This window comes from Macrotis lagotis, chromosome 1, assembly GCF_037893015.1.
Source record: "Macrotis lagotis isolate mMagLag1 chromosome 1, bilby.v1.9.chrom.fasta, whole genome shotgun sequence".
Lineage (NCBI taxonomy): Eukaryota > Metazoa > Chordata > Mammalia > Peramelemorphia > Peramelidae > Macrotis > Macrotis lagotis.
Genome location: NC_133658.1, coordinates 479,336,792 through 479,359,237, shown reverse-complemented (window position 1 = coordinate 479,359,237; position 22,446 = coordinate 479,336,792). Strand labels below are relative to the sequence as shown.

At 33.6% G+C, this 22,446-nt stretch overlaps 1 protein-coding gene across 3 annotated transcripts in view; it reads left to right on the top strand.

Moving 5' to 3' along the window:
• Window positions 1-22,446, top strand: part of JADE3 (jade family PHD finger 3) — a 197,663-nt gene that overhangs the window by 46,833 nt on the left and 128,384 nt on the right. For 2 of the 3 annotated variants that reach the window (XM_074213693.1, XM_074213694.1), the window contains exon 2: window positions 18,774-18,841. The gene's annotated coding sequence lies outside the window, so the exon portion shown is untranslated. Of the gene's footprint in view, window positions 1-18,126; window positions 18,842-22,446 lie in introns of those variants that run through there. The other variant, XM_074213692.1, reaches the window with a different exon arrangement.

The following is a 22,446-nucleotide window of genomic DNA, read 5'->3' as shown; positions in this document are numbered from 1 at the left end:
TGGTGAGATTTGCTCTTCCCTTCTTCAGTTCCTTTTACAGATATAGGGAAATCTAGACAAACAGGATTAAGTGATTTGACCACAGATATACTTCTAGTCACTGTCTTAGACCAGATGAAGTGATGTCCTTCTGACTTGAGGCCAACTCTTTGACTGTACCACTTAACTGCCATAGATATTTGGAAATTAGTTATTAAATATTTTTAAATTGGAAACCAAATTCGTAAAATTTGTCCATAATTCTATACAGCTAGTAGTATTGAACTTGATTGTATGTTTGTTTACACTTTCATGGGTCCTACAGTTTGTGTATTGATACCTCCAGAGATTCCCAAAACTAGCAGGTAAACATTGGGTTTCATGTTTTAATACTTGCAGGTGTCTTACTTTCCAATTTGTAATATGGTGAGATAGTGCTTTTAGTTACATTCTTATTACTGGATGTTAAACTACTTCCATTAGCTGGTTTTTATCTCTTGCCAATCTAGAAATAATATCTATTGAAACATGATTTGGCTTTAGAGTAGGAAGTAGGTAAAGAAGATGAGAGTTGGAATCAATAATTTTATGTTCTACATTTAAATAAATTCATTTTTACTGTAAGGGAAAAGTAACTCCCCATCCCTCAGTATGAACTCTTGAAAAATAGGTCTGTGTGAGGGAGGAAAGCCATTAGATATTCTAATAATGTGGTTCTAGTGTGATAGAGTTCATAACTGTTGATTTAACATTTCTTTCAATCGGTTTTCTCATTGGTAAATGAGCTTTAACTAGATGAATACTGGATTTGGAATGAGAAGACCTGTCAAATTTCCATCTCTTTTACTTACTATTCATATGACAGGTTTAGTTATTTAATATTCCTTAATGCCATTTTCATCATCAGTAAAATAAGAGGACTGGACTAGAAGATATCTAAGGTCTCTTATATAGGGTCCTGAGGGATGATAGTCCTTATAATTTAAAACATTTTATATATTTTGAGGACTCTAGTATAATTAGTCTTTCAGGACTGGAGAAATTGATTAGATTAGGAGTTATGAATTGTTCCTACTTTACACTTTGGAGAACAGTTCAAGCATTTTATGAATAGCTGAATCATACAGAGCCTAGAGACAAGAAGATCCATCTGCTTGCATTCAGATCTGGCTCACACACCAGCTATGTGACCCTGGACAAGTTTCTTAACCCTGTTTGCTTCACTTTGCTCATCTGTAAAATAAGCTGGTGAAGGAAATGGCAAATCATGCCAGCATCTTTGCCAGGAAGATCCCAAATGGGGACACAACTGAACAACAGTTGATTTGAAAAGACTTTCTTTTCCTTTCTCAGAGTTTCCTATTCTAATGAAACCATAGGTCTGGTAACAATCCTTATTTAAACAATAAATTTTCCTCCTTAAGGTTTCATATAGTTTTGATTATTCAGTTGCCTTTTTGAAGTTTTCTCCTGTGAAAATGCTATTCTGTAATGTGGGTAGAAAATCTATGCAGGATACAAATAAGCTTTGAAAAAGTCAACTCTTATCCTAACAGATTATTGTTCAGACTGAGCACCCCGTATCCTAACCCCCACATCCAGAATCTGCCTTTCATCTTTGCCTACCATTCTTCCTTAGCAGCTGTTCTCAAAATGTATTCAGATGTGCATGGCCTGTCTTACTTCCTCCTACCCTTATTAGTCACCCCATTCTCTTTTTCACCATCTTGCTTATTCCCCTTCATCTTCAAGAACCAAAAGAGTCTTATCATTATCATACACAAAGTTAAGGATTTTCCATTAGGTCATAAACAGTGATTGCTAATATGTTAGCTTTAAGCCTATTAAGGTATTACTGTGTTCCTTCCTCCATAGTTTAATTAGGGGCAAACAGTTTTCAATATAGACTTCTTTTGTAATTGATAGAAAATGGTATCAATTATTCCCTTAGGGAATTATTTTTCAGTTCTGGGAAAATAAACATATGCACACTATGCACACTCAATATATTTGAGTAAATGTACCCTTATATCTATATATGTGTGTGTATGTGTGTGTATGTATGTATTTTTCCCTGACTTTTTTTATCCTACTTCCCCTCCTTTAAAACAGATTCTACTGATTAAATAAGAGTGGAAGATGTGAATTGTGGGTCTAAAATGCATCTAGCTGTACCACCAGCCTTGAGTATAATGTTCTCTTCAGGTTGGGTCTCTCTAGGTTAAGAGGCATTAGGAGGTATTTGAATTAGGGATTAAAAATTGGGGAAATTTCTGAAATTATGAAAGTCTTGGGAAAATTGAAATACGGGTTTTTATTTAGAAGAACTCTTTATAGTTCTAAAGTAATGGTGTATAATCCTGTCTGGTATATTAATTTAAAGTTATGAGAAAAACAAAAATTTTTATTTCCTTTTAATGTTTTGATTGTTACAAATAGAGATTCAAGCTACTAAGGAGTTTTTTTTTCAGTTTATAAAAGACAAAACATGAGTTTTGTTGTTGTTTTCTTGTTCAGTCATTTTTTCAATCATGTCTGACTCCATGACTTCATTTGGGATTTTCTTGGCAAAGTTTCCCATTTCCTTCTCTAGTTCATTTTACAGATCATGAAGCTGAGACAAACAGAGTTAAGTGACTTGCACAGGGTAAGTGTCTGAGGCCAGATTTGAACTCAAAAAGATGAATCTTCCTGATGGTAAGCCTGACACTTTAGGTGCTTCTAAAACATGAATATAAGCCACTATTGTTCTATTAGAAACCAGGAGGGACAGGAATTCAGAGAAGCCTGGAGAGATTTGCATGAATTGATGCTGAGTGAGATGAGCAGAACCAGAAAAACACTGTACAACAGCAACATGGGGGTGATGATCAACCTTGATGGAGTCACTCATTCCATCAGTGCAACAGTCAGGGACAATTTGGGGCTGTCTGCAATGGAGAATACCATCTGTATCCAGAGAAACAACTGTGGAGTTTGAACAAAGACCAAGGACTATTACCTTAAATTTAGAAAAAAACTGATATCTTATTGTCTGATCTTGCTATCTCTTATACTTTATGTTTCTTCCTTGAGGATATAATTTCTCTCTCATCACACTCAATTTGGATCAATGTATACCATGGAAACAATGTAAAGACTGACAAATTGCCTTCTGTGGGGGTGGGGGAGGGAGGTAGAATTGGGGGAAGAATTGTAAAACTCAAAATAAAGAAAATCTTTAATAAAGAAAAAAAAGAAATATTGGGGCAGCTAAATTGTACAGTGGTTAGAGCATCAACCGTGGAGTCAGGAGCACCTGAGTTTAGAGCCAGCCTCAGACATATAATGATTACATAGCTGTGTAACCTTGGGCAAGTCACTTAACCCCATTGCCTTGCACCCCCTCCCCAAAAGAAATAAAAATATTTAAAATTATAATAATTTGTTTCAGAGAGGTTTTGGTAATTAAAGAGAGAATTTCAATCATTATAAGGATCATGGATTTAGGACAAGAGGGAATATCAAAGTGATTTAGTCCTATCACACCATCATTTTCCATGTAAATAACTTGAGGCACAGAGAGATTAAATGATTTCCAAGTTCAAACAGTATCAGGAAAAGATTTGATTCTAGACCCTCTGACTGAAATTGTGCTTTCTTTCCACCATACTATCTTATCTCTGTCAAGAATAGAAAAAGGTAATATTAACAAAAGTAACCAACATGACAATTAAGTCAGAAAATATACACACTATTCCATAACCTAAGTTCTCTAGATCTTCAAAAAAAAAAGATCAAAGTGTATTTTCTTATATATTACTTAGAGGCAAACCTAATAATTATATTGGATTCATTTTGTTTCTTTTTTTTAAAATTTACATGTCCAAGTAATTGCTTACATTGTTTTCCTGGTTCCACTTATTTCATCCTACCTCTGTTCATTTAAATTTTCCCATGCTTTTCTAAATCCTTATTCACTGTTCTTATCCATATTTCAATGTATGCATGCACCATGATGAGTTTAATCATTCTTTAATCAATGGACAACCACTTTGTTTCCAGTTCTTCCCCACTACAAAACAAAAATGCAGCTATGCTTGGATGTAAATGGAATCTCCTATCATTCTGATAACTTTGAGCTATATATACCATCAATAGAATTTCTGAATTAAAAAGTAGGGGCATTTTAGTCACTTTCTAAAAAGCATAATTCCAAATTAATTTTCATTATAAATTAATTATCACAGCTCCATATACAGAGTGTTAGTGTCACCTGTCTGAATCCCTTCATTATTGTTGCTCCCAGTCATCCCCCCCACCCCAGCCCCGCCTCTAAATGAGATCTGGAGATCTTTGGCATAACAAAAACTAGGATCACAAAATACAACAGAAGAACATATAATATGACGATATTTTTAATATGAAGAAGCCTGTCAGAGCTTGCTACCTTGCTAGCACAGCCTTCCAGAACCCAGGGTCACTTCACCATGATGAAGCATTCAAGAAGGGTTTTATAGTAGAGAGTGAAATAATATTGCAAACCCAAATAGCTTTGGAAACTTCATCCAACAATATTGACTTTTCCCTGTTGCAAGTTGCAGCTGTGGTAAAATGTGGAGACTGAAATTGTTCAAGAGTATTTGTTATGGAAGATTCAGGAGTAAAGTACTTCCTTGACAACCACACTATTTCTGAAATTCACATTCCCTAGTAGTAATACCCATAAAAATACTATACTGGAGTAATAAAAACTGATAAAGTGCCAGCTGTCTCAAAAAACTTAATAGCTTTGGCAAAATATATAACAGCTCATTGTGATATATATGATCCTTTTTTTTTTAAAGAGGTTACTTTAAACACACAGGCTTACATTTTCCTTTTCATATAACAAATCAACAAATATTTGACTATCTACATGTGAAAGGCAAATGTCACCTAAGATACAATGATTATGAGTTTGTCCCTCCCAGAAGCAGTTGGAAATAACTGGCTTTAGAAGTATCTAAGCCAGTAAATTTGAAAGTCAAGTTTGATATATTGTACTGTTGCTATTTTGTTCTATTTTAGAATCTACAATTCTCAAAAACAGATACTCAAATAGTAACTATGCTATAACAGTTAAAGGTATTTATTTTTATTAAATTTGGCAGAGTGCAGCCAATGTGACCTGTAAATTCATAAGCAAGTAAGGAAAATATTCTCTGAAGTAAATGAGCCATAATTCTTTTTTGAAGGTTAGCTGAAAGATGGTTTATCATACAGCAAAAAATATTTATTGACACTTCATCAGTTTGACCACCTTACCTAAATGAGATTTATAAGAAATCTTAATAAAAACTTTCCTTGTGGGGGCAGCTAGATGATGCAGTAGATAGAGCACCGGCTCTAGAATCAAGAGTACCTGAGTTCAAATTCAACCTCAGATACTTAATAATTGCCTAGTTGTGTGACCTTGGGCAAATCATTCAACCCTATTGTCTTAAATAAATTTTAAAAAAATTTTCCTGGTAGTCAGTGAGAAACCTATATACTTTGGGCAATGATATAGGCAAACAAACTACTCTTATCTCTGACATTATAGAGCTACTTTTCTGAAAAATGGGCTTTTTAACTTAAGATCTTTTTATCTTAAGATCTCTCATAAAGAGATGATGAACTCAAAATACAGAATATAAGACATACATTTTTGGACTAATATAGTGATTTGTCTGGCTTGATCACACATATTTGTTTTGAGGACTTTTCTTTTTTTCCCCCAGTGGGAGATGGGGAGGTGAGGAAAGAAAGACTAAATACTTGTTAATTGACTATTATTTAAATACAAAAAAATAAAAATACAATTAATACTTTTATGTTTGACTCTAAGGGAAAGACATTAAAGTTCAAGAAATCAAATTTTAAATGTTTACTATAATGTATTTGGAGTTGTTTGCTCAGGTGAGTCCCTGCCTTTACTCTGCCAACTTGGTTCCATCCCTCCTCTCTTACCTTCTATATGAAAATTAAGACCCACATAGGTTAAGTAACTTCTCTGAGTTCAAACAGGTAGTGTTACTTACAAAGCAGGAATTTGAATCTTGGTCCTCTAATTCTAAATCTAACATTCTTTTCCTTGTCCTACTACTTCTATAATTGTTTTGTTGAATACAGAATTCCACATTAATGCCTATTAATTTTTCATCTTGTTGATTTAGACTCATCCTTCTATTCTACCAAGTTATTTCCTAATTGATGGACAACTACTCCAAAACATGTTCCATGTGAATCAAGTTCTCCTTTTGTTCATCTTTCCTTTCAAAAGCTTTTAAGAGAACCTTTCCTCTCCTTTTTTGAGTTTAGATCTTTCTTTAACTTACTTTTATACTACCTTAAATTTGTCTTTTTTTTATGCCAAAGGTCTGTGATGAGGTTATTACTTCAGTGTCAGAGTTTAGCTCAAGCTGGTTAATGACACTCCAAGTTGGCTACTTCTGACACATAAATTTAACATGTGGGTGTATATTTATACTACATATTCATAGCATATATAAATGTCCAATAAATGTATTTCTTCAGGTAAAAACCCCACATTTAAATGTATTTCCTTAAGTTAAGGGAAATTTCTTGCAGGCCTACTGTTTTTTTTACTCAACTTTGAATAATGTGCTATGGTGTTTTCTGTCTTTGAGCAGCTGCTAATTAGTATGATTTTATTCTTACACATGAAACAATTATTTAGCAATACAAGACAATAAACAATAAGCAGTTTTTCAAAGTTAGAATGGTTTGCCCTTTGATTAAGCTACAACACTGTTAAGCCTGTGCCAAAGGAGATCAAAGAAAGAGTCCTTTATGTCAGAAAATATTTATACCCACTCTTTTGGGCAAAAAAGATCTGGGAATTAAGGGAATGTCCATCATTTGAGGAGTGACTGAATAAGCTGTGGTAGATGAATGTGATAGAAATACTATTGTGTAGTAAGAAGTGAGGAAGCAGATGATTTAAAAAAGATACAGGAACTAATGCAGAATGAAGTAAACCAAAACTAGAAGAATAATTTTATAAAAATGACAAATTTTGAAGGCATTTATAAAATGATGAAGAATGAAATGAACAAACACAGGAGAACAATAGTAACTGTAAAAAAGCAAACAATCTTGAAAAGTGGAAGGAAGGAAAGAAATTAGCATTGATAAAGACTTCTGGCCAAAATGCTTTACAGACATTATGTCATTTGATCTCCCAACAGTTGTAGGAGGTAGCTTGTATTATTATCCTCATTTTATAGTTGAAAAAACTGAGGCAAACAGAAGTTAGGTGACTTGCCCAGAATTATACAATTAGAACTATTATGAATACACAGGTGGTATAGTAGATAAAGCACTGGTTTTTGATTCAGGAGGACTGGAGTTTGAATCCAGCCTCAGACACTTGCCACCTGCCACTTACTATCTGTGTATCCTTGGCAAGTCACTTAACCCTGATTGCCCCATATCCAGGACTGTTTACAGTTGTGATTCCTATCTGACCACTGGATCCAGGTGACTGGAGGAGAAAGTGAGGCAAGTGACTTAGCACAGCATCCCCCCTCACTCAAATTCAATTCATGTGCTTGTATTAACCTCCCTGATGTCATGGTCATCTTTGAAAATAAAGGACAAACAACAAACAAATAGAATGGCCATTCATGAGCCATTCATCATGGTCCAGAGGGTTAGTGATGAAACATGCTTTCCATGCCAGAAAGGTAGAGAATTTAAGAGTGCAGATTGAGATGTGTATGTGTGTATATACATATACATATATGTATATATAGCCAAAGAAAGAATTTGTTTTGCTTAACTATGCGTATTTGTTACCAGAAATCTGTTTTTTAATGAGACAAGAGAAGGGTGGGAGAAAAAATAGATTTCTGTTATTTTTTTTAAATAGAGAATTAGAAAGGGGTTGTTTCAAATGTAAAATATTACATTCATTTTCAAATGAGTCACTTATTATTTTAACTAATTGTTTTACTTTGTTACAAAACCCTTCTCATAGGAAAGTTGTAATATGTAATTATTTGTAATGCAAAAATGAAATTCATCAGTATAATTTTAAAAAAAGAAATCAATACTGGAGGATCTGAGAAACAATTTCAGTTCTGAAATTTGACGTCCAAGGTTTGGGCAAGTTATTGAACTTGGGCAAGACATTAAAAATGAAGGCATTCTTTCTAGTTCTAAATCTATGCTCCTATGTGATGTGCCAGATTGGGGAGACAGTATAGTTATATAGTGGAGGGAGAACTGGATATGGAATTAGGACCTGGGGAATTAGCCCTCATATGTCATGAACTCACTGATGATATTGGAAAGGTTGGTAGAACTAGGCTGTAGAGTGTTTTGGCTAGGAAGTCAAGTATCTTGGACTTAATCCTATAGCCATTGGTAACTAGTATTTAGAAGGTTTAATCTGATAGTGGTATGCAAATTAACTTCGAATGACAAATCTTGGAGTCAGATTTCCTTTAATGGTATCATATGTTCAAGGTGAGGAACAGGGTTAGGGTAGTGACTGTGGGAATGAAGGAAATGAATCCTTAGACATCCTTAATTTAGTGTCAATTTAAACAATAGATTCTTAATTTCTCCTCTTACTGGTAGATTTGTTTATAAAATACAAACAACTCTGTTTATTACCAGCTTTAGCAGAACAACTAGTTATTCTAGGGAGAGTTTGATTTATGTCTCAACTATCCTGTTTACTTCTGTTTCAGATGTGTGAGGCTCCTGATGAGTAAGATATAGAGAATTGAGTCTTACTTATAATAACGATGTAATGGAAAAAGAAAGTTTTTTCTATATTTGGGAAGAAAAAGACATACTCGGCTCTCTTAAACATATAATAAGTTGGAGAGGGAGGTGCAGGGGAACCCTCCAAACTATTATTTAGCCAGTGGAAGACTGCACCTTACAGTTTTGGCTGCTAGCTTGACTGTAAAACTGATCCGCATTGCACAGATGGCAGAGATGCAGTTTCACACCTGTCACAGTAAGCAGTGTGGAGAAGTAACAGTTTTCCCTTTGATACTTGTATGTTTGACAGGCTGTAAAATGCATATTTTCCTTTCCATCGATTGTATCTTGTAATTTTTGTAGACATATTAAGTGGTCATTAGAACGTGTTACATATAATAATCAGTTATTTATAAAAGAAGAATGGCTAGGTCATGATTTTGTTAGATTACTGACTGGCAGGCAGAAGCATCTATTTATTCATTCTTGTTTTGGTGGAATGTCTGCTATGTGTACAGAAGCAATTGCTATATGGTATACTGAAGGACTTAAAGATTTCAATTCTTGGGTCCCAAGAAAGGGTCTAAGAATTTATTGGATGCTTTATATTTTGTGGTATCTATAAGTCTGGGAGAAAGATGATAAACAGTACAGTGTCTGACCTAAAGAAACTTAAGATCTACTAGGTGGAACAGTTCATGTACCCAAATAATTATGAGAAAAGAATGAGAAAAGGCAAACTAGATGTTCAACATTTAGTTAGAAAATTTAATGAGAAATCACTTTCAACTATTGAGGGCTGGGAAGGAAGAAAATCAGGGATGAATTTATGGAAATGGATACTCCTGAGGTGGATCTTAAAAGCAATTCAACCTGGAAATAAGAAGTAAGTTCCTTTCTTATAAAGGGGATAGATAACCTGTAGCCATGATCAGAAGTGAGAGAGGTCAATATGAGATTATGGAACATTAGGGAACATTAGAATCCATTTAAGCCAGAATATATGAAATAAGTCTCAGCAAGAGGACTAGAGGATTTTGAATGTCAAGATTAAGATCTTATTTTACATATATATATATATATATGTATGTATGTGTGTATGTAGATATATATATGTATATGTATAAATGTGTTAAGGGTTGTAAAAGTTGTAAAAGTACTTTCCTTGTAAATTTGAAGGCAGGTAGATATAAGTATTTTTATTGTCTTTTTAAAAGTGGGAAAATTGAAACCATGACAATTTATTGGCTTTCTTATTGTCTGAGATGAAATTTGAGCTTGGGTCTCTTGATAGCAACGTTCTATTCACTAAACTATACAACAGTGGCCAGAAGCCACTGACTGTTTTGAACAGAGGAGTGATAGAGTTAGAACAGTTCATTAAGAAAATTGGTCTTCAAAGGTACATGAAACGGAAAAGAATAGATTGTGTGGAAATAAGTAGTAATATTTCAATTTAGTGCTAATATTGTAGATTTAGAACTGAAAGGTGATCTAATTCCACCTACCTCATTTTACAAATAATGAAACTGAAACTGACAGAAGTTAAGCAACTTGTCCATGGTCGCAAAGCTAATAAATGTCAGAGGTAGGAGTAAGCCCAAATTTTGCTGTTTCCAGCACTAAAGTCATAAAACCATGCTGCCTTTTTTCAATAAAGATCTGAACCTACCTAGGTTTGGAGAATGGATTGAGTAAAGGCTCAGGGAGGAGGAAAACACTTTATGTGTCAAAAAGACCAGTCTGTTTGAAATGTTGTACTTGCAGGTTAGGATTGGATTACTTAAGGTCTCATGTCATAGAAGTAAGATTAGAACTCAGTATCTCCCAACTTCATGTGATTCAGTACTGTTTCTAGTATGACATACTACTTTCCTTATAAATGTCTTATTATACTGGAATAACTATCCTATACCCTTTATATTGTATTACAAGGGACACAATATAGTATTTAAATATGTATGCAGCATATAAAAATTTTGCTCCTTTATTAGAGCTGTCTTGTTATTTTGAAATGTCACATCTATGATAAATATTTTTTAAAAGTACTTTGTGACTCTTAAGAGTACTATATAAATATGAGCAGCTGGTTGGAGGCTTGGAGTCAGAAAGAACTGAGTTCTAATCTCAGTTCTCAGATACTCACTATGTGATCTAGGCCAAGTCACTTATCCTCTCAGTCTCTGTTTCCCCCATCAGTAAAATTATAATAGCCCCTATCTTTAGGATATTGTGAGGATCAAATTTACTTTACCAAACTGTAAAGAGAATTATTAACATTATCATTATTGCTATTATTTGTTATTTAAATTTATTTTTCAGAGATATATTCTGCCCATTTGCTCCCCTCTTTTTCTGGTTTTCAATTAGTCTAGATGTCCAAACTTAAATATAAACATTTGGTTTTTTCCTTTATAGCCAATTTTATTGGGGGGGGATTTGGAGGAGAGAAAAGACTAGAAAGAGAGCAAGGGCAAAGGGAAGATTCTCTTTGAGCCTATCTTCTTCAAGTTAACCCTCTAGAAGGTTTTTTTTTTAACTTACAGCATGTCTTTTAGAATGCACAGAAACATGTTCTGTCAGATCCATAAAAGAATTTGCTTTAAAGCTATCTCAGTAACTTTTCATGTCTTACAAGCTTTTGGAAAAATTGTTGTTTCTACTATCAGCTAGCCAGAATCAGATTGCCAGATAGGCAAAAAAGATACTCATTCTCTGATCAAGCTGTGCAGAAAAGACTTTTTACATAGTAGTTGACTAGCATAATGTTGTCAAATTCAAATAGAAATGGCACCACCAAATTATACATAAGAATCCCTGCAGACTTCATATTGACTTTGAAAACCACACATGTTTATACTTTTTTAAATTGATAAATCAACACTTTAAAATTAGATAGGAGGGGCAGCTAGGTGGCATAGTGGATAAATCACTAACCCTGGAGGAGTCAGGAGGGCATAAATTCAAATTCAACCTCAAACACTTAATTTCCTAGCTGTGTGATCTTGGGCAAGTCACTTAATCCCATTGCTTTGCCAAAAAAAAATCAGATAGGAACTGCATTTTAATCTGATTTGATCTGTACTTGGGAGTATTGTAGGCCTAGTATCTGACATGTCTGGTCTAGAGCCTCTAAAAGGGTGTACTTTCATTCCTCTTCAGTCCAGTGTATGACTAACACCTTACTTTGCAAGTTGAAATGCCAAAGGAAAAACATCCTGGTAGAACCTCATTTTAGGTTCATAGAAATTACAGATATAGAAGACTAATTAGGTTATTTTGTATATCCTCAAAGGGCTTGGCAGCATAGTTCCCTAAATACATTTTCTATTTCTTTATCTTGTATTCTTAATAGGTATCTCATTGGATGGATGGTAAAAACCTTTGGGAGAATATTTTGCCATATCATCAGGGAAGTTTTTCCCCCATAAAAACTTACCCAGTTTCCCTTTTTTTAAAAGTTGATGACATTGCCTATTCTCCTTAATGTTTGCACCTTTTAGATACTTACAGGTACATAGAGGGTCTCTCTCTAGCTCCTTCTTTCCTCACCTTATTGTTCATTACTTAACATGTGGTTATTTTTGAGTGAAGATTTAAAAAAAAGAACTTTTAAGTCCTTTTCCCCATTTTTATTCTTTATTTTGTAATTCCTTAAAGGTTGTCTACTTTCTTTTTCTAGTATTGAAAAATCATTTTCTAATGTGGAATATGGAAACTCAGTTCACTTCACTTCACTGTAGTATTCATTTGGTTTAGGTTTTTCATTAGAATTCTTATCTTATCCTAAACTTTGTAACTTAAAAAGCAGAATAGTTAAGGATAATTTACAAAGAAAAGTCTGAGGAGTGATATAGCAGTAGATTCAGAGGATATTTTACTGAGAACTGAAAATAAGAAAATGGATTGTAATTTTGGTATGAGAGATTTATGCTATAAGGAAGAATTTTGACAGGGCTTTTAATTTTAGAATGCTTCCTAAAGGATAAAATGGTATTTCTTCCCATGGACTTTTTTTTTAAAAAATAGAGTTTGTTTTGTCTGGGTTTGGATAAATCTAGACCTACCAGGGAGAACAATGACCCAGATGATATCTCTAGGCATTCCTTCTAGCACCCTAATTCTTTTGAAATTTGAGCAAAGGAGGGACAGCTAGGTGGTGCAGTGGATAGAGCACTGGCCCTGGAGTCAGGAGGACCAGAGTTCAAATCCAGCCTCAGACACTTAATTATCTAGCTGTGTGATCTTGGGCAAGTCAATTCCATTGCCTTACAAAAAAAAAAGAAATTTGAGGAAAGGGAAAGATTTTATTAGTCTTTGCAGGTGTATTCAACCTTAAAACCCATACATTCAACATTATTACAATTTATTATACTCATCAGTAATATGGGTTACATAAATCATAAATAAATATTAAGTTCTGTATGTGACCCTTGACAAGTTTTTGTTGGACTATGAAGCTCAAAACTATGAAAAGGTTGGACACCCATGAAATTTGGTGAATTTCTGATATTTATGAATTTCTGATATTTTTGACCCAGAATATCATGGATAAAGGATTATATTGACATTGTTTTGACCAGAATTGTCAATCTGCTTTCCATCAAACTTTTTATCAGTGCTGCAAATAAAGCATCAAATTAGATTCTAAATCCTGCCCTTATTACCTATTGAAAATAGATTTAGGTTCTTTTAGCATTCATTTAGTCACTATACATTGTGGTCAAGTGCTTTTAGAGGAGCATGGCATAGTCAGAAAGATCACTAGGCTTAGAGTTAGGAAGAGCTGGATTCAAATATTATTTCAGGTACTTACTAGCTATTCAACCCTGAGAAAATAAGTTACTTAACCTCAATGAGTCTCAGTTTCCACATCTGTAAAATGAAGAAATTAGACTAGATAACCCCAAGATCCCGTCTACCTCTAATGCTATTGTTGAATCATTTAATTCCATTTATGAATAGCTCTTGTCCATAAGTGATTAAATTTTCATATCAGAAACATAAGTTAGTATCCATCTAGTGTAGTGAGAAAAATATGAGCTCTAAAACTAGAAAATTTTATTTCTATTCATGTTTTCCCACTTAATAATAACTGTTTAATTTTGGACAAATCACTTAAATTGCTCAGCCTGTTTGCTCAATTATTGTTGTTATTGAGTCATTGAGTCATTTTCAAATGTGTCTGACTCTCTCTAACCCCATTTGGGGTTTTCTTGGCAAAGATACTGGAGTGGTTTTCCATTTCCTTTTCCAGGATTATTTTACAGATTAGTAACTAAGGCAGAGTTAAGTGACTGGCCCATGGTTACACAGCTATTAAGTGTTTGTACCTAGTTTGAACCCAGGAAGATGGGTCTTCCTGATTTCAAGCCCAGTGCTTTGTGGATTGCACCACCTAGCTGATTGTTTACAAAATTATAAAGTAAGACTACAGGGCTAGTGGAAACAAATCTAGAAATGAAAGGGACTTAAGAAGCCATTTGGTCTATCCTACTCATTTTACCCATGAGGAAACTCCATGGAAATTAAGTGATTTGCTGAGGTCTCATAGGCAGTATGTATTAGTAGTAGAATTTGAACCCGAATTTTGTGACTCCATGCTAAGATTTTCCACTCTGCTTTCCATGAGGGTTTTTGTGATAATCAAATGACATGGTATAGATTTGAAATAATTGTGTAAATCATTATCCTTTAGACATGTGGGGTTGGTGGTGATTGTTGTTCCCTTTTCTATCCCCTAGACTTCTATTTTACTTCCTATCATTTTGTTGCTTTGTGTTGTTGTTATTATTTCTTTTTGCCCCTCCCTCCAACTAACTGGTAAGACCTGCTACTCCTAGGAGAAATGCCAATGCCTCTAAGGGTGGTTTTAGTAGATAAAAGTTCTAGATGTGAAATTGGAAAAGATCTGGCTACATATATCCTGTCTCTGACACTAGTTGTCTTATCCTTGGACAAATCACTTCTTCCTGAGCCTCAGTTTCTTCAGCTACAAAATATTAATAGTACCTGTTAGTATTTAACTCAGGTTCGTTGTGAGATTCAGTTGAGATAATTATGTAACATTAAAGTGTGTTAATTTTAATATTATCATGTTTTCCTGGAAATAAGATACAGTGTTTCCAGTTTCACAATCCATACTAAACATAATTAGAAACAAGCCTGTAAGGGTAAAAGCTACAAGGAAAGAAGAATTGTTCAAGGCATCTATCTTTTTAATTTTATTTATTTAAGGCAATGGGGTTAAGAGTGACTTGTCTAAGGCCACACAGCTAGGCAATTATTAAGTGTCTGAGGCTGTATTTGAACTCAGGTCCTCCTGACTATAGGCTGGTGCTCTGTCCACCTTGCTACTTAGCTGCCCTGGCATCTATCTTTGAATACATTTTTTTTTGCAAAAATCCTAGAATAGTTCTTTAATTAGGTATTCAATAAATATCTGTGGTTCAATTTAATTCCTCCAATGAGATGAAGCTTCTCTTGTCACATATTTGGTGTAATTGTCACAGGTTTATTGCAGAAACTTTGAGTGAGTAATTAAATTATTATGTTAAATTATCCTTAATTTTTTTTTGTAAAATTATTATTTTTATCAAGATAAAGGAAACACCTCACACAAATAAGGTCAGCTCTAAGCAACTAGAAAAATTTCAGTTGCTCATGGGTAGGCTGAGCTAATATAATAAAAATATAATTTATTTAATGTCATGCCATTCAAATTACCCAAAAATTATTTCATAGAACAAGAAAAAATAATATTAAAAATAAACAATTACATTATATATCTTGAGTGATTACTTCCATCAGTATTTTGTAGTCAACTTTTCCTCCTCTATAAATAGTTTTCTTTGAAATTATACTTTTTTTAGTGGGGGAATGAATAATTTGAGAATGGATGTCTGCATTTAATAAAATGAACACAGTATCATTGGATGTAGGAAGAAAGGAAGACCATAGATTATTTGCCAACTGATAATGAATGCACAGTTAGTTTTCTGGAAATTATTATTTTTTTTTCTAATACTAAAGCTGTCTTTCTCAGTGCAAAAAATTATTAACCTCATTCCTATAACATTCTGGTCTCCCCATCATTTTCTTGCTGTATCCTTCCCTTTTGTCTAACCTCTATTCTTTGGGTCACTAAGGTCCTCTGTGATCATTTCCTCCTCTCTACTCTAGTGTCACATTTTTTAAAGTTATGCATTAGGTCTTACTCTGACTTTGAGAAAACAGGGCTTTAATACCCTCTTTATATATATGATACATAATTTGAAGTAAATATTTTCAATTTTATGGGTAGATAATATTGGGAAAGAAAAAGGTGACTTGGTTTTACCCACTGAAAATATCTTATCAGTACAAGATTCTTTGTATGTATCAAACTTTTCAAAATTCCTACTTTAGAAATCTAGGTTCAGAAACTCTCATGGGCCGATAGGGTAGCTGGATGAATGACTTTCTATCTGGGTCAATGGAAAGGAAAATATTATAACCATTCTCATATCACTAATATATGAAGATAATAATTCTTACAAAAAATCTTTTGGTATCTTTCTGTCCTTTTTTCTAAAGACTGATAATAGGAAACCTTATTTTAAAACTACATTAAGAGAGTAATTTAAAAAAAAATACTACTCTATTGTTGCTAGCAAATGGTACAGAATTATTTTGGGAAAGAAAAGACAGTTCAGGAAAATAAATGAACATGATCTATTCATGGTGCGCTATTTCATATACTCCCTTAAACCAACATGTGCTTTTCTTATCAAGTTAGTATTATTCAGGTGTATATAATTTTTTTTATCTAGTCATTATCTGTTTAACTGATAAAACTCTTGGGCACAAAAGGACTAATGTGGATTTTTAAAATGACTTTTTAAAGATGGCATATTTTGAAGAAGAAAGTCATATATGATATTAGATGAATACTTCCATGAAAGCAAAAACACACTCATGCTTTGTCCCCATCCTCCACTCCCACCCCCTTTGCTGGAGATCAGGGGAAGCAGCAGGGTGGTTGCTTAAGTGTTGGTGCATTGATTTTTATGCCAGATTTTCCTGTCCCTCCTCCAACTCTGCTTTAGGAAAGGTCAGTAGTGCATTAGTTTTCCACCATCAAGAATTTTATTTTTCTTTGATAACAGTCAAAGCAAGGAGTTTGAAAGAAACCACACTAATTCATTTTTTGCTCTTTTATTTTTTGAAGGAACATTCACAGCTCAGTGGAATATTTTTACTGAGTACTGTTTTGCCATGCCAAAGCTCTTTGACTTTGATTCTAGTTCAACAAATAGTACACTTCAGAAATATTAAGTATGCAGCAGTTCTATAGATGAGAGTTAAACAGGACATGGGAATTTATACTGCCTTTTATACTAGGTGAATATGACAAAACATTCTCAGAACTATTCATTAGATACTGCCAAATAGATGCACACACATACATATATATGTATATATATATATATATATGTATATAATGTTTGGATTTTTTTGCAAGGCAAATGGGGCCCAAGGCCACACAGATAGGTAATTATTAAGTGTCTGAGGCCAGATTTGAAATCAGGTACTCTTGACTCCAGGGCCAGTGCTCTATCTACTGCACCACCTATTCACCCTTAAATACATACACACACACACACACACACACACACACACACACACACACATATGTGTGTATATATATATATATATATATATATATATATATATATATATATAAATATATTTCAATAGAACCTTACCCTCCTCCTATCCCTTGTTGGTTTTCTTACACTTTTCACCTCTCCCATTATACTCTGTGATCCAGTGACACTGACCTTCTTTGTCACTGACCAGCTGGACAACTCTTGTCCATGCCCTCCATCAAGTTGGGCACAATGGGGTTTCTACTTAACTTGATGGGAAATAAAAATAGAAATTCAGAATATCAATTTTGATTTCCCTGTTCAAACAGTTTCTGGATTTTCATAAAATTGTGGTATTAAAAGTCTCTTGGAGCTCATTTTACAGAAGAAGAAGTAGGCCCAAGAAGACTGAATCATTTTCCTACTTATAAAGATGTAGGGGACATGAATGCAAAATTGAACCACCAGCAATTATAATTATTTCATGGTGGCATAATTAATTTAAAACAGTGGTTATTTGAATAGTCTTTTACCTGGTAATTAGGCAGGTTGAAGAGGGAGGGGTATGTTGTGTTTGTATGTCTGTCTTATAAAATATGCAACATTTTAGAAATGCATAGAAATTCATGGTAAATATTTTGAGCATATGCTTCCTTAAACTACATATTGGTAAAATACCAACAACATAATTTTTGATTTACATGTAAATAACCCATGTTAATATATATATATATATATATATATATATATATGTTATCTTTAGAATGCTATGTATGTTGGTGAAGTGAATTTTATGGGAGTGTTTTTTTGTTACATATCACTGAAATATTTGTTAATGGAAATTATTCAGTGGATTTAGAAATTTAAAATAGCGAGCTCTTAAATTGACGATTTTACAGTCTTAGAGCATTATGAATGTTCATGGCCTTTAAAAAAGTAAATTTGGATAATGGTCTTAATTTTGAAGACTCACTTCAAATAGTGATATATTGAAGGGAGTATGATAACTATTATGAAATACTATTGGAATTTCAGAACTGAAGGGGACCTTATTTCACAGATAAGGGGACTGAGATCTGACTGATGAAGTAATTGTCCAAGATCCCACAGTTAACTGACATCAGAGCCAGGACTAGACCCCAGTTTTCCTCAATCCCCTAGTGCCTATCCCCTCAGTTTAGTATTTTTTCTGTTTTAGTTACTAGTGTCTCATTCAACAAAATTTATTGAATAGCTATTTACACACAAGACACTGTTATAGAAATCATTAACAAAATAGATAAATAACATATTAGTAAAGTTTTTGAGTCAAAATACCTACTTTTTTTTACTTCTTTTGTTTTTGAGATTTGAAATAGAAATAGTCCTCGTGGTAGCTGCAAATAGTTGTGCCATCTCCAGTGAAATTTTCCTAATTACTTTTAGGTGGTTGTGATGCTGTCAACTGTCGAAGGGGGAACATGGGATTCTGAACTCAGGACTTGGCAAATACAGTAAGTAAACATGGAATTTTCTTTTGACCATCTCTTTATTAAAAACAAGTTTTATTGATATCTTTTGTTTTTATATCAGCAAATTCCAAATATATCCTCCCATACCATTTATCCTTCTTTTATAACAAAGGGGAAAAAAATAAGCAAACCAACTTACATACTGACTACTCTTTTAAAACATTGGTATTTAAAGTATTTGCATTATTGGAGAGTGATGTGATTTTTTTTTTTGGTTTTGTGATTTTTATGCTTTAAAGTAGAAATATTTCTATTTGAAAAAATGTTTAGTGCTGAATACTTTTTTGGTGACTTAATTTGAAGACTACTCAACCTATCCTGGTCTTATTTTTCAAAAATATGTTATATTATTCTGTTAGAGTGTTTTGAAACATGTCTGATAAGTAGTGCTGTCTTTGTATGAGGTACTTCATTATGTGTGCCCCAGTGGTGAAGTTTCCTAAGGGCAAATTTAATTAAACTGTGGAATACCCTTCTTGGGAAAGTAGGAGGATCTAGTTATTTAACATATCCTGGAAGAAAGCACAATGAGAAAAACCATTTTATGGGAACAAGGAGGAAATCTTGTATAAAGGAAAAAATAGGAGTTAGGTTTTGTTCACAAAATTCAGATTTTTTTTTATCTTTGAATTGTTAACACTTGCTATTGAAAGTCTAGGCTCTGCAGGTTGATTTCCAATAACAATGTTTGTGCAGGGATTTTTATGAATCTAAATTTATCACCACAAAGAAGTATATCATATTTTTATCTGTAGTTATATGCAATTTTTGCTTAACTCTTCTAAAATTTTAATATCTGGGTCAAGTAATAGCCAACTATATGTGTGTGTGTGTGTGTATACATATATATATATGTATATATATGTGTGTGTGTGTATGTATATATATATGTGTATATATATATATATATATATATATATATATATATGTATATTGTGTGCCTCTTATGCTGTTCACTACATGCTTGTATAGTCCTTCTTGGCCAGCTCTGAAATTGCATCTCCCAAAGGATTAAAATTCAGTCACTGTTCTGAGCACATGGTGTCAACTGTGACCTGGTTATGCGCCAATTAGTTACAGCACCTGCGCCTAATTATGGAGTCTTGTTGAAGCAGCCCTGGAAAATGGAGGAGGAGTTGCCTTTCAGCTGTGGCCATGCATATGTGACTGCAAAACTGCCCTGCCAAACTTCTGCTCCTTCTTTTGACTGACAAGAAAACTAAAAATGAGATTCTAGCTAGCTGGCTACAACTACAGGACAGAAGGAGAAGTAATTCGGGTATGAGAGGAGAAAAGAAGAAAAGAAATGGTAGAAACCCTCAAAACCACATATATACAGAAAAGCATTGCCTAACAGGGACAATCCTGTGATGTTCTTAGATGTACTCAGGAGGAAGAATTTTCAGGTTTTTTGGGGGTGGGAGTGGGGAGAGAGGCAGTGCAGATTAGGTCTTAGCATGATATAGTAGTTAAGAACCTTGGATTTTGAGTGAGGAAAAGCTAGGTTCTGAAACTTCCTTTACTCTGTGACTTGGGGCATGTTGCCTAAACTCTCTGAGTCTCAGTTTTTCATTTATAAATAGCAATAATAATAATAATAATAATAATAATAATAATAATAATAATACCTGTCATATCTACTTCACAAGGCTGTTGCAAGCCTCATTCTAGATAATATATGCAAAGTACATTATAATCTTTAAGGGCTGTATATAATTTCAATAATTACCATTATAATTATAATTTTTTCCAGTTCTTCTGGGTCTTTGATATCTTTTAACTGTGATAGTCATTATGTACAGGACTGTCTTTTGCCTCTATTTGTTTCCCCAAGTGCTTAGAAAAGTGTCTGATATAATAAGTGTTTAATAAATGTTTATTGATTGAAATATATATTGATTCAAGTTATATTCACTTGGAATTTACCTGAACTGTAACGTTTCACAGGAAGAGGTGCTCAGATATGACTTGGAAATTTGAGATATAAGGCAGAGAGACATGATATCCCACTGGGGAGCTATATGCCAATTACCCTAAGTTGGGTCAATGGAAATACAATTCCTAAAGGGAGCTAGGTGTTTTGGCTTCTGAGGAGGAAAAAAAACCATATAGGTTAGGTTCTGTCTTTTTGTTTATTGCAGATCCCCTAAAGTTGTAGGGATTACATATTCTCTAGAGCAATTACTTTGGAGAAAAACAAGGGAGAGAGAGCAAGCAAATCAGGTGGGGCTTTTATATTTCTTTCATGTATTGTTTTAAGACAACTTCATACATTTGGTTTCAACATAGGTTAGTGATCAAAATCCTTCTACAAGACTGCTCTAATTCTGGTGCATAAATAATTTTAAAAAACATCTGAGTGTCTTGTTGCAGAAAAGATAAAAATCTGAAATTTCTTTTGGTGGTCTTTCAATCACTGAACAGCCACATCTACCTCTATAAATGTTGCCTTTTACTTAGTTCAGATATTCTTTACCAAAATTTACTCATGATGTTCTATTCCACTGATGGAGTTGGAGAAAGGAGACAGTGGAATGATTTACTTTTTTTTGGTTCTTTTCATGACTTTTTATACATTTTAAACAACTATGAGTTTGTACTGTAAAAGGAATGAAGCTACAGGAGTTACATGACTATAATTACAAAACTCTCTTTAAAGAAGTAAAGATAGACCTAAATAATTAGAGAGATATTAATTACATGGTTAGACTGTGTTAGCATAATAAGAATGGCATTACTACCCCAAAATAATGAAGATAGTTTTTACAAAACCAATCAGAAAATATCCTTTTTATTTTTTTTTAGAAATATCCTTTTAAATAAATGCTGTCCTTAAGTACTGTTTTCTTGGGAGACTAGGAACTTATTTCAACCATTGCTTAAAACCTTTTTGAAAAGCCTCTTTGGGAATTGCTGTCAGAGTAAATTTACAAGCTATAGTAGAAAATATCTTTCATCATTTTAATCTCCATGTCTGGTATAGGCAAATCAGATCAGTTTGATTGTCTACATTGTTATCTTGATTCTAAATGAATTTTGACTTTTGGTTTTAGAAAATTGAAATGTTTCATTGATGTTTCTTTTTGACATCATTTTCACTTTGCAAGAATTCCCTCCCCTCCTCCTCTTTTGTTTTACAAACTAATAGTAGAGGTTACAATTAACTTTATGTGGGGCTTATTTCTTCACTAGGCTGTAAGCTGTAGGAGAGCAAGGACCATTTCTTATAGAGACATTATTTCCTTCCTCAATGTGTAGTATAATGCTGTGCACATAGTAGTTATTTAATAAATGTTTGCTGTTTTATTAACACTTAATTCCTGATCTATATATTTACAAAGAGGCCCATGCTCCAGGAGAGAGGAGAAAATGTGGAAAAGCAGTCAACTGTCAGAAATTTAAAAGGAACAGTATGAAGATCAAATAGAGAAGGGTGTGGTGCCACAGAACTTTTGTGGGCATATTTTGACTTTCCTTCAAGTCTCAGAGCCTATGGTGTATGTTAAAACATATATCATAATATTCTCAGGTGAACATATTCATGCTGACATGAAGACAGATTTCTGTTAAGCTGTTGTTATAGGGAG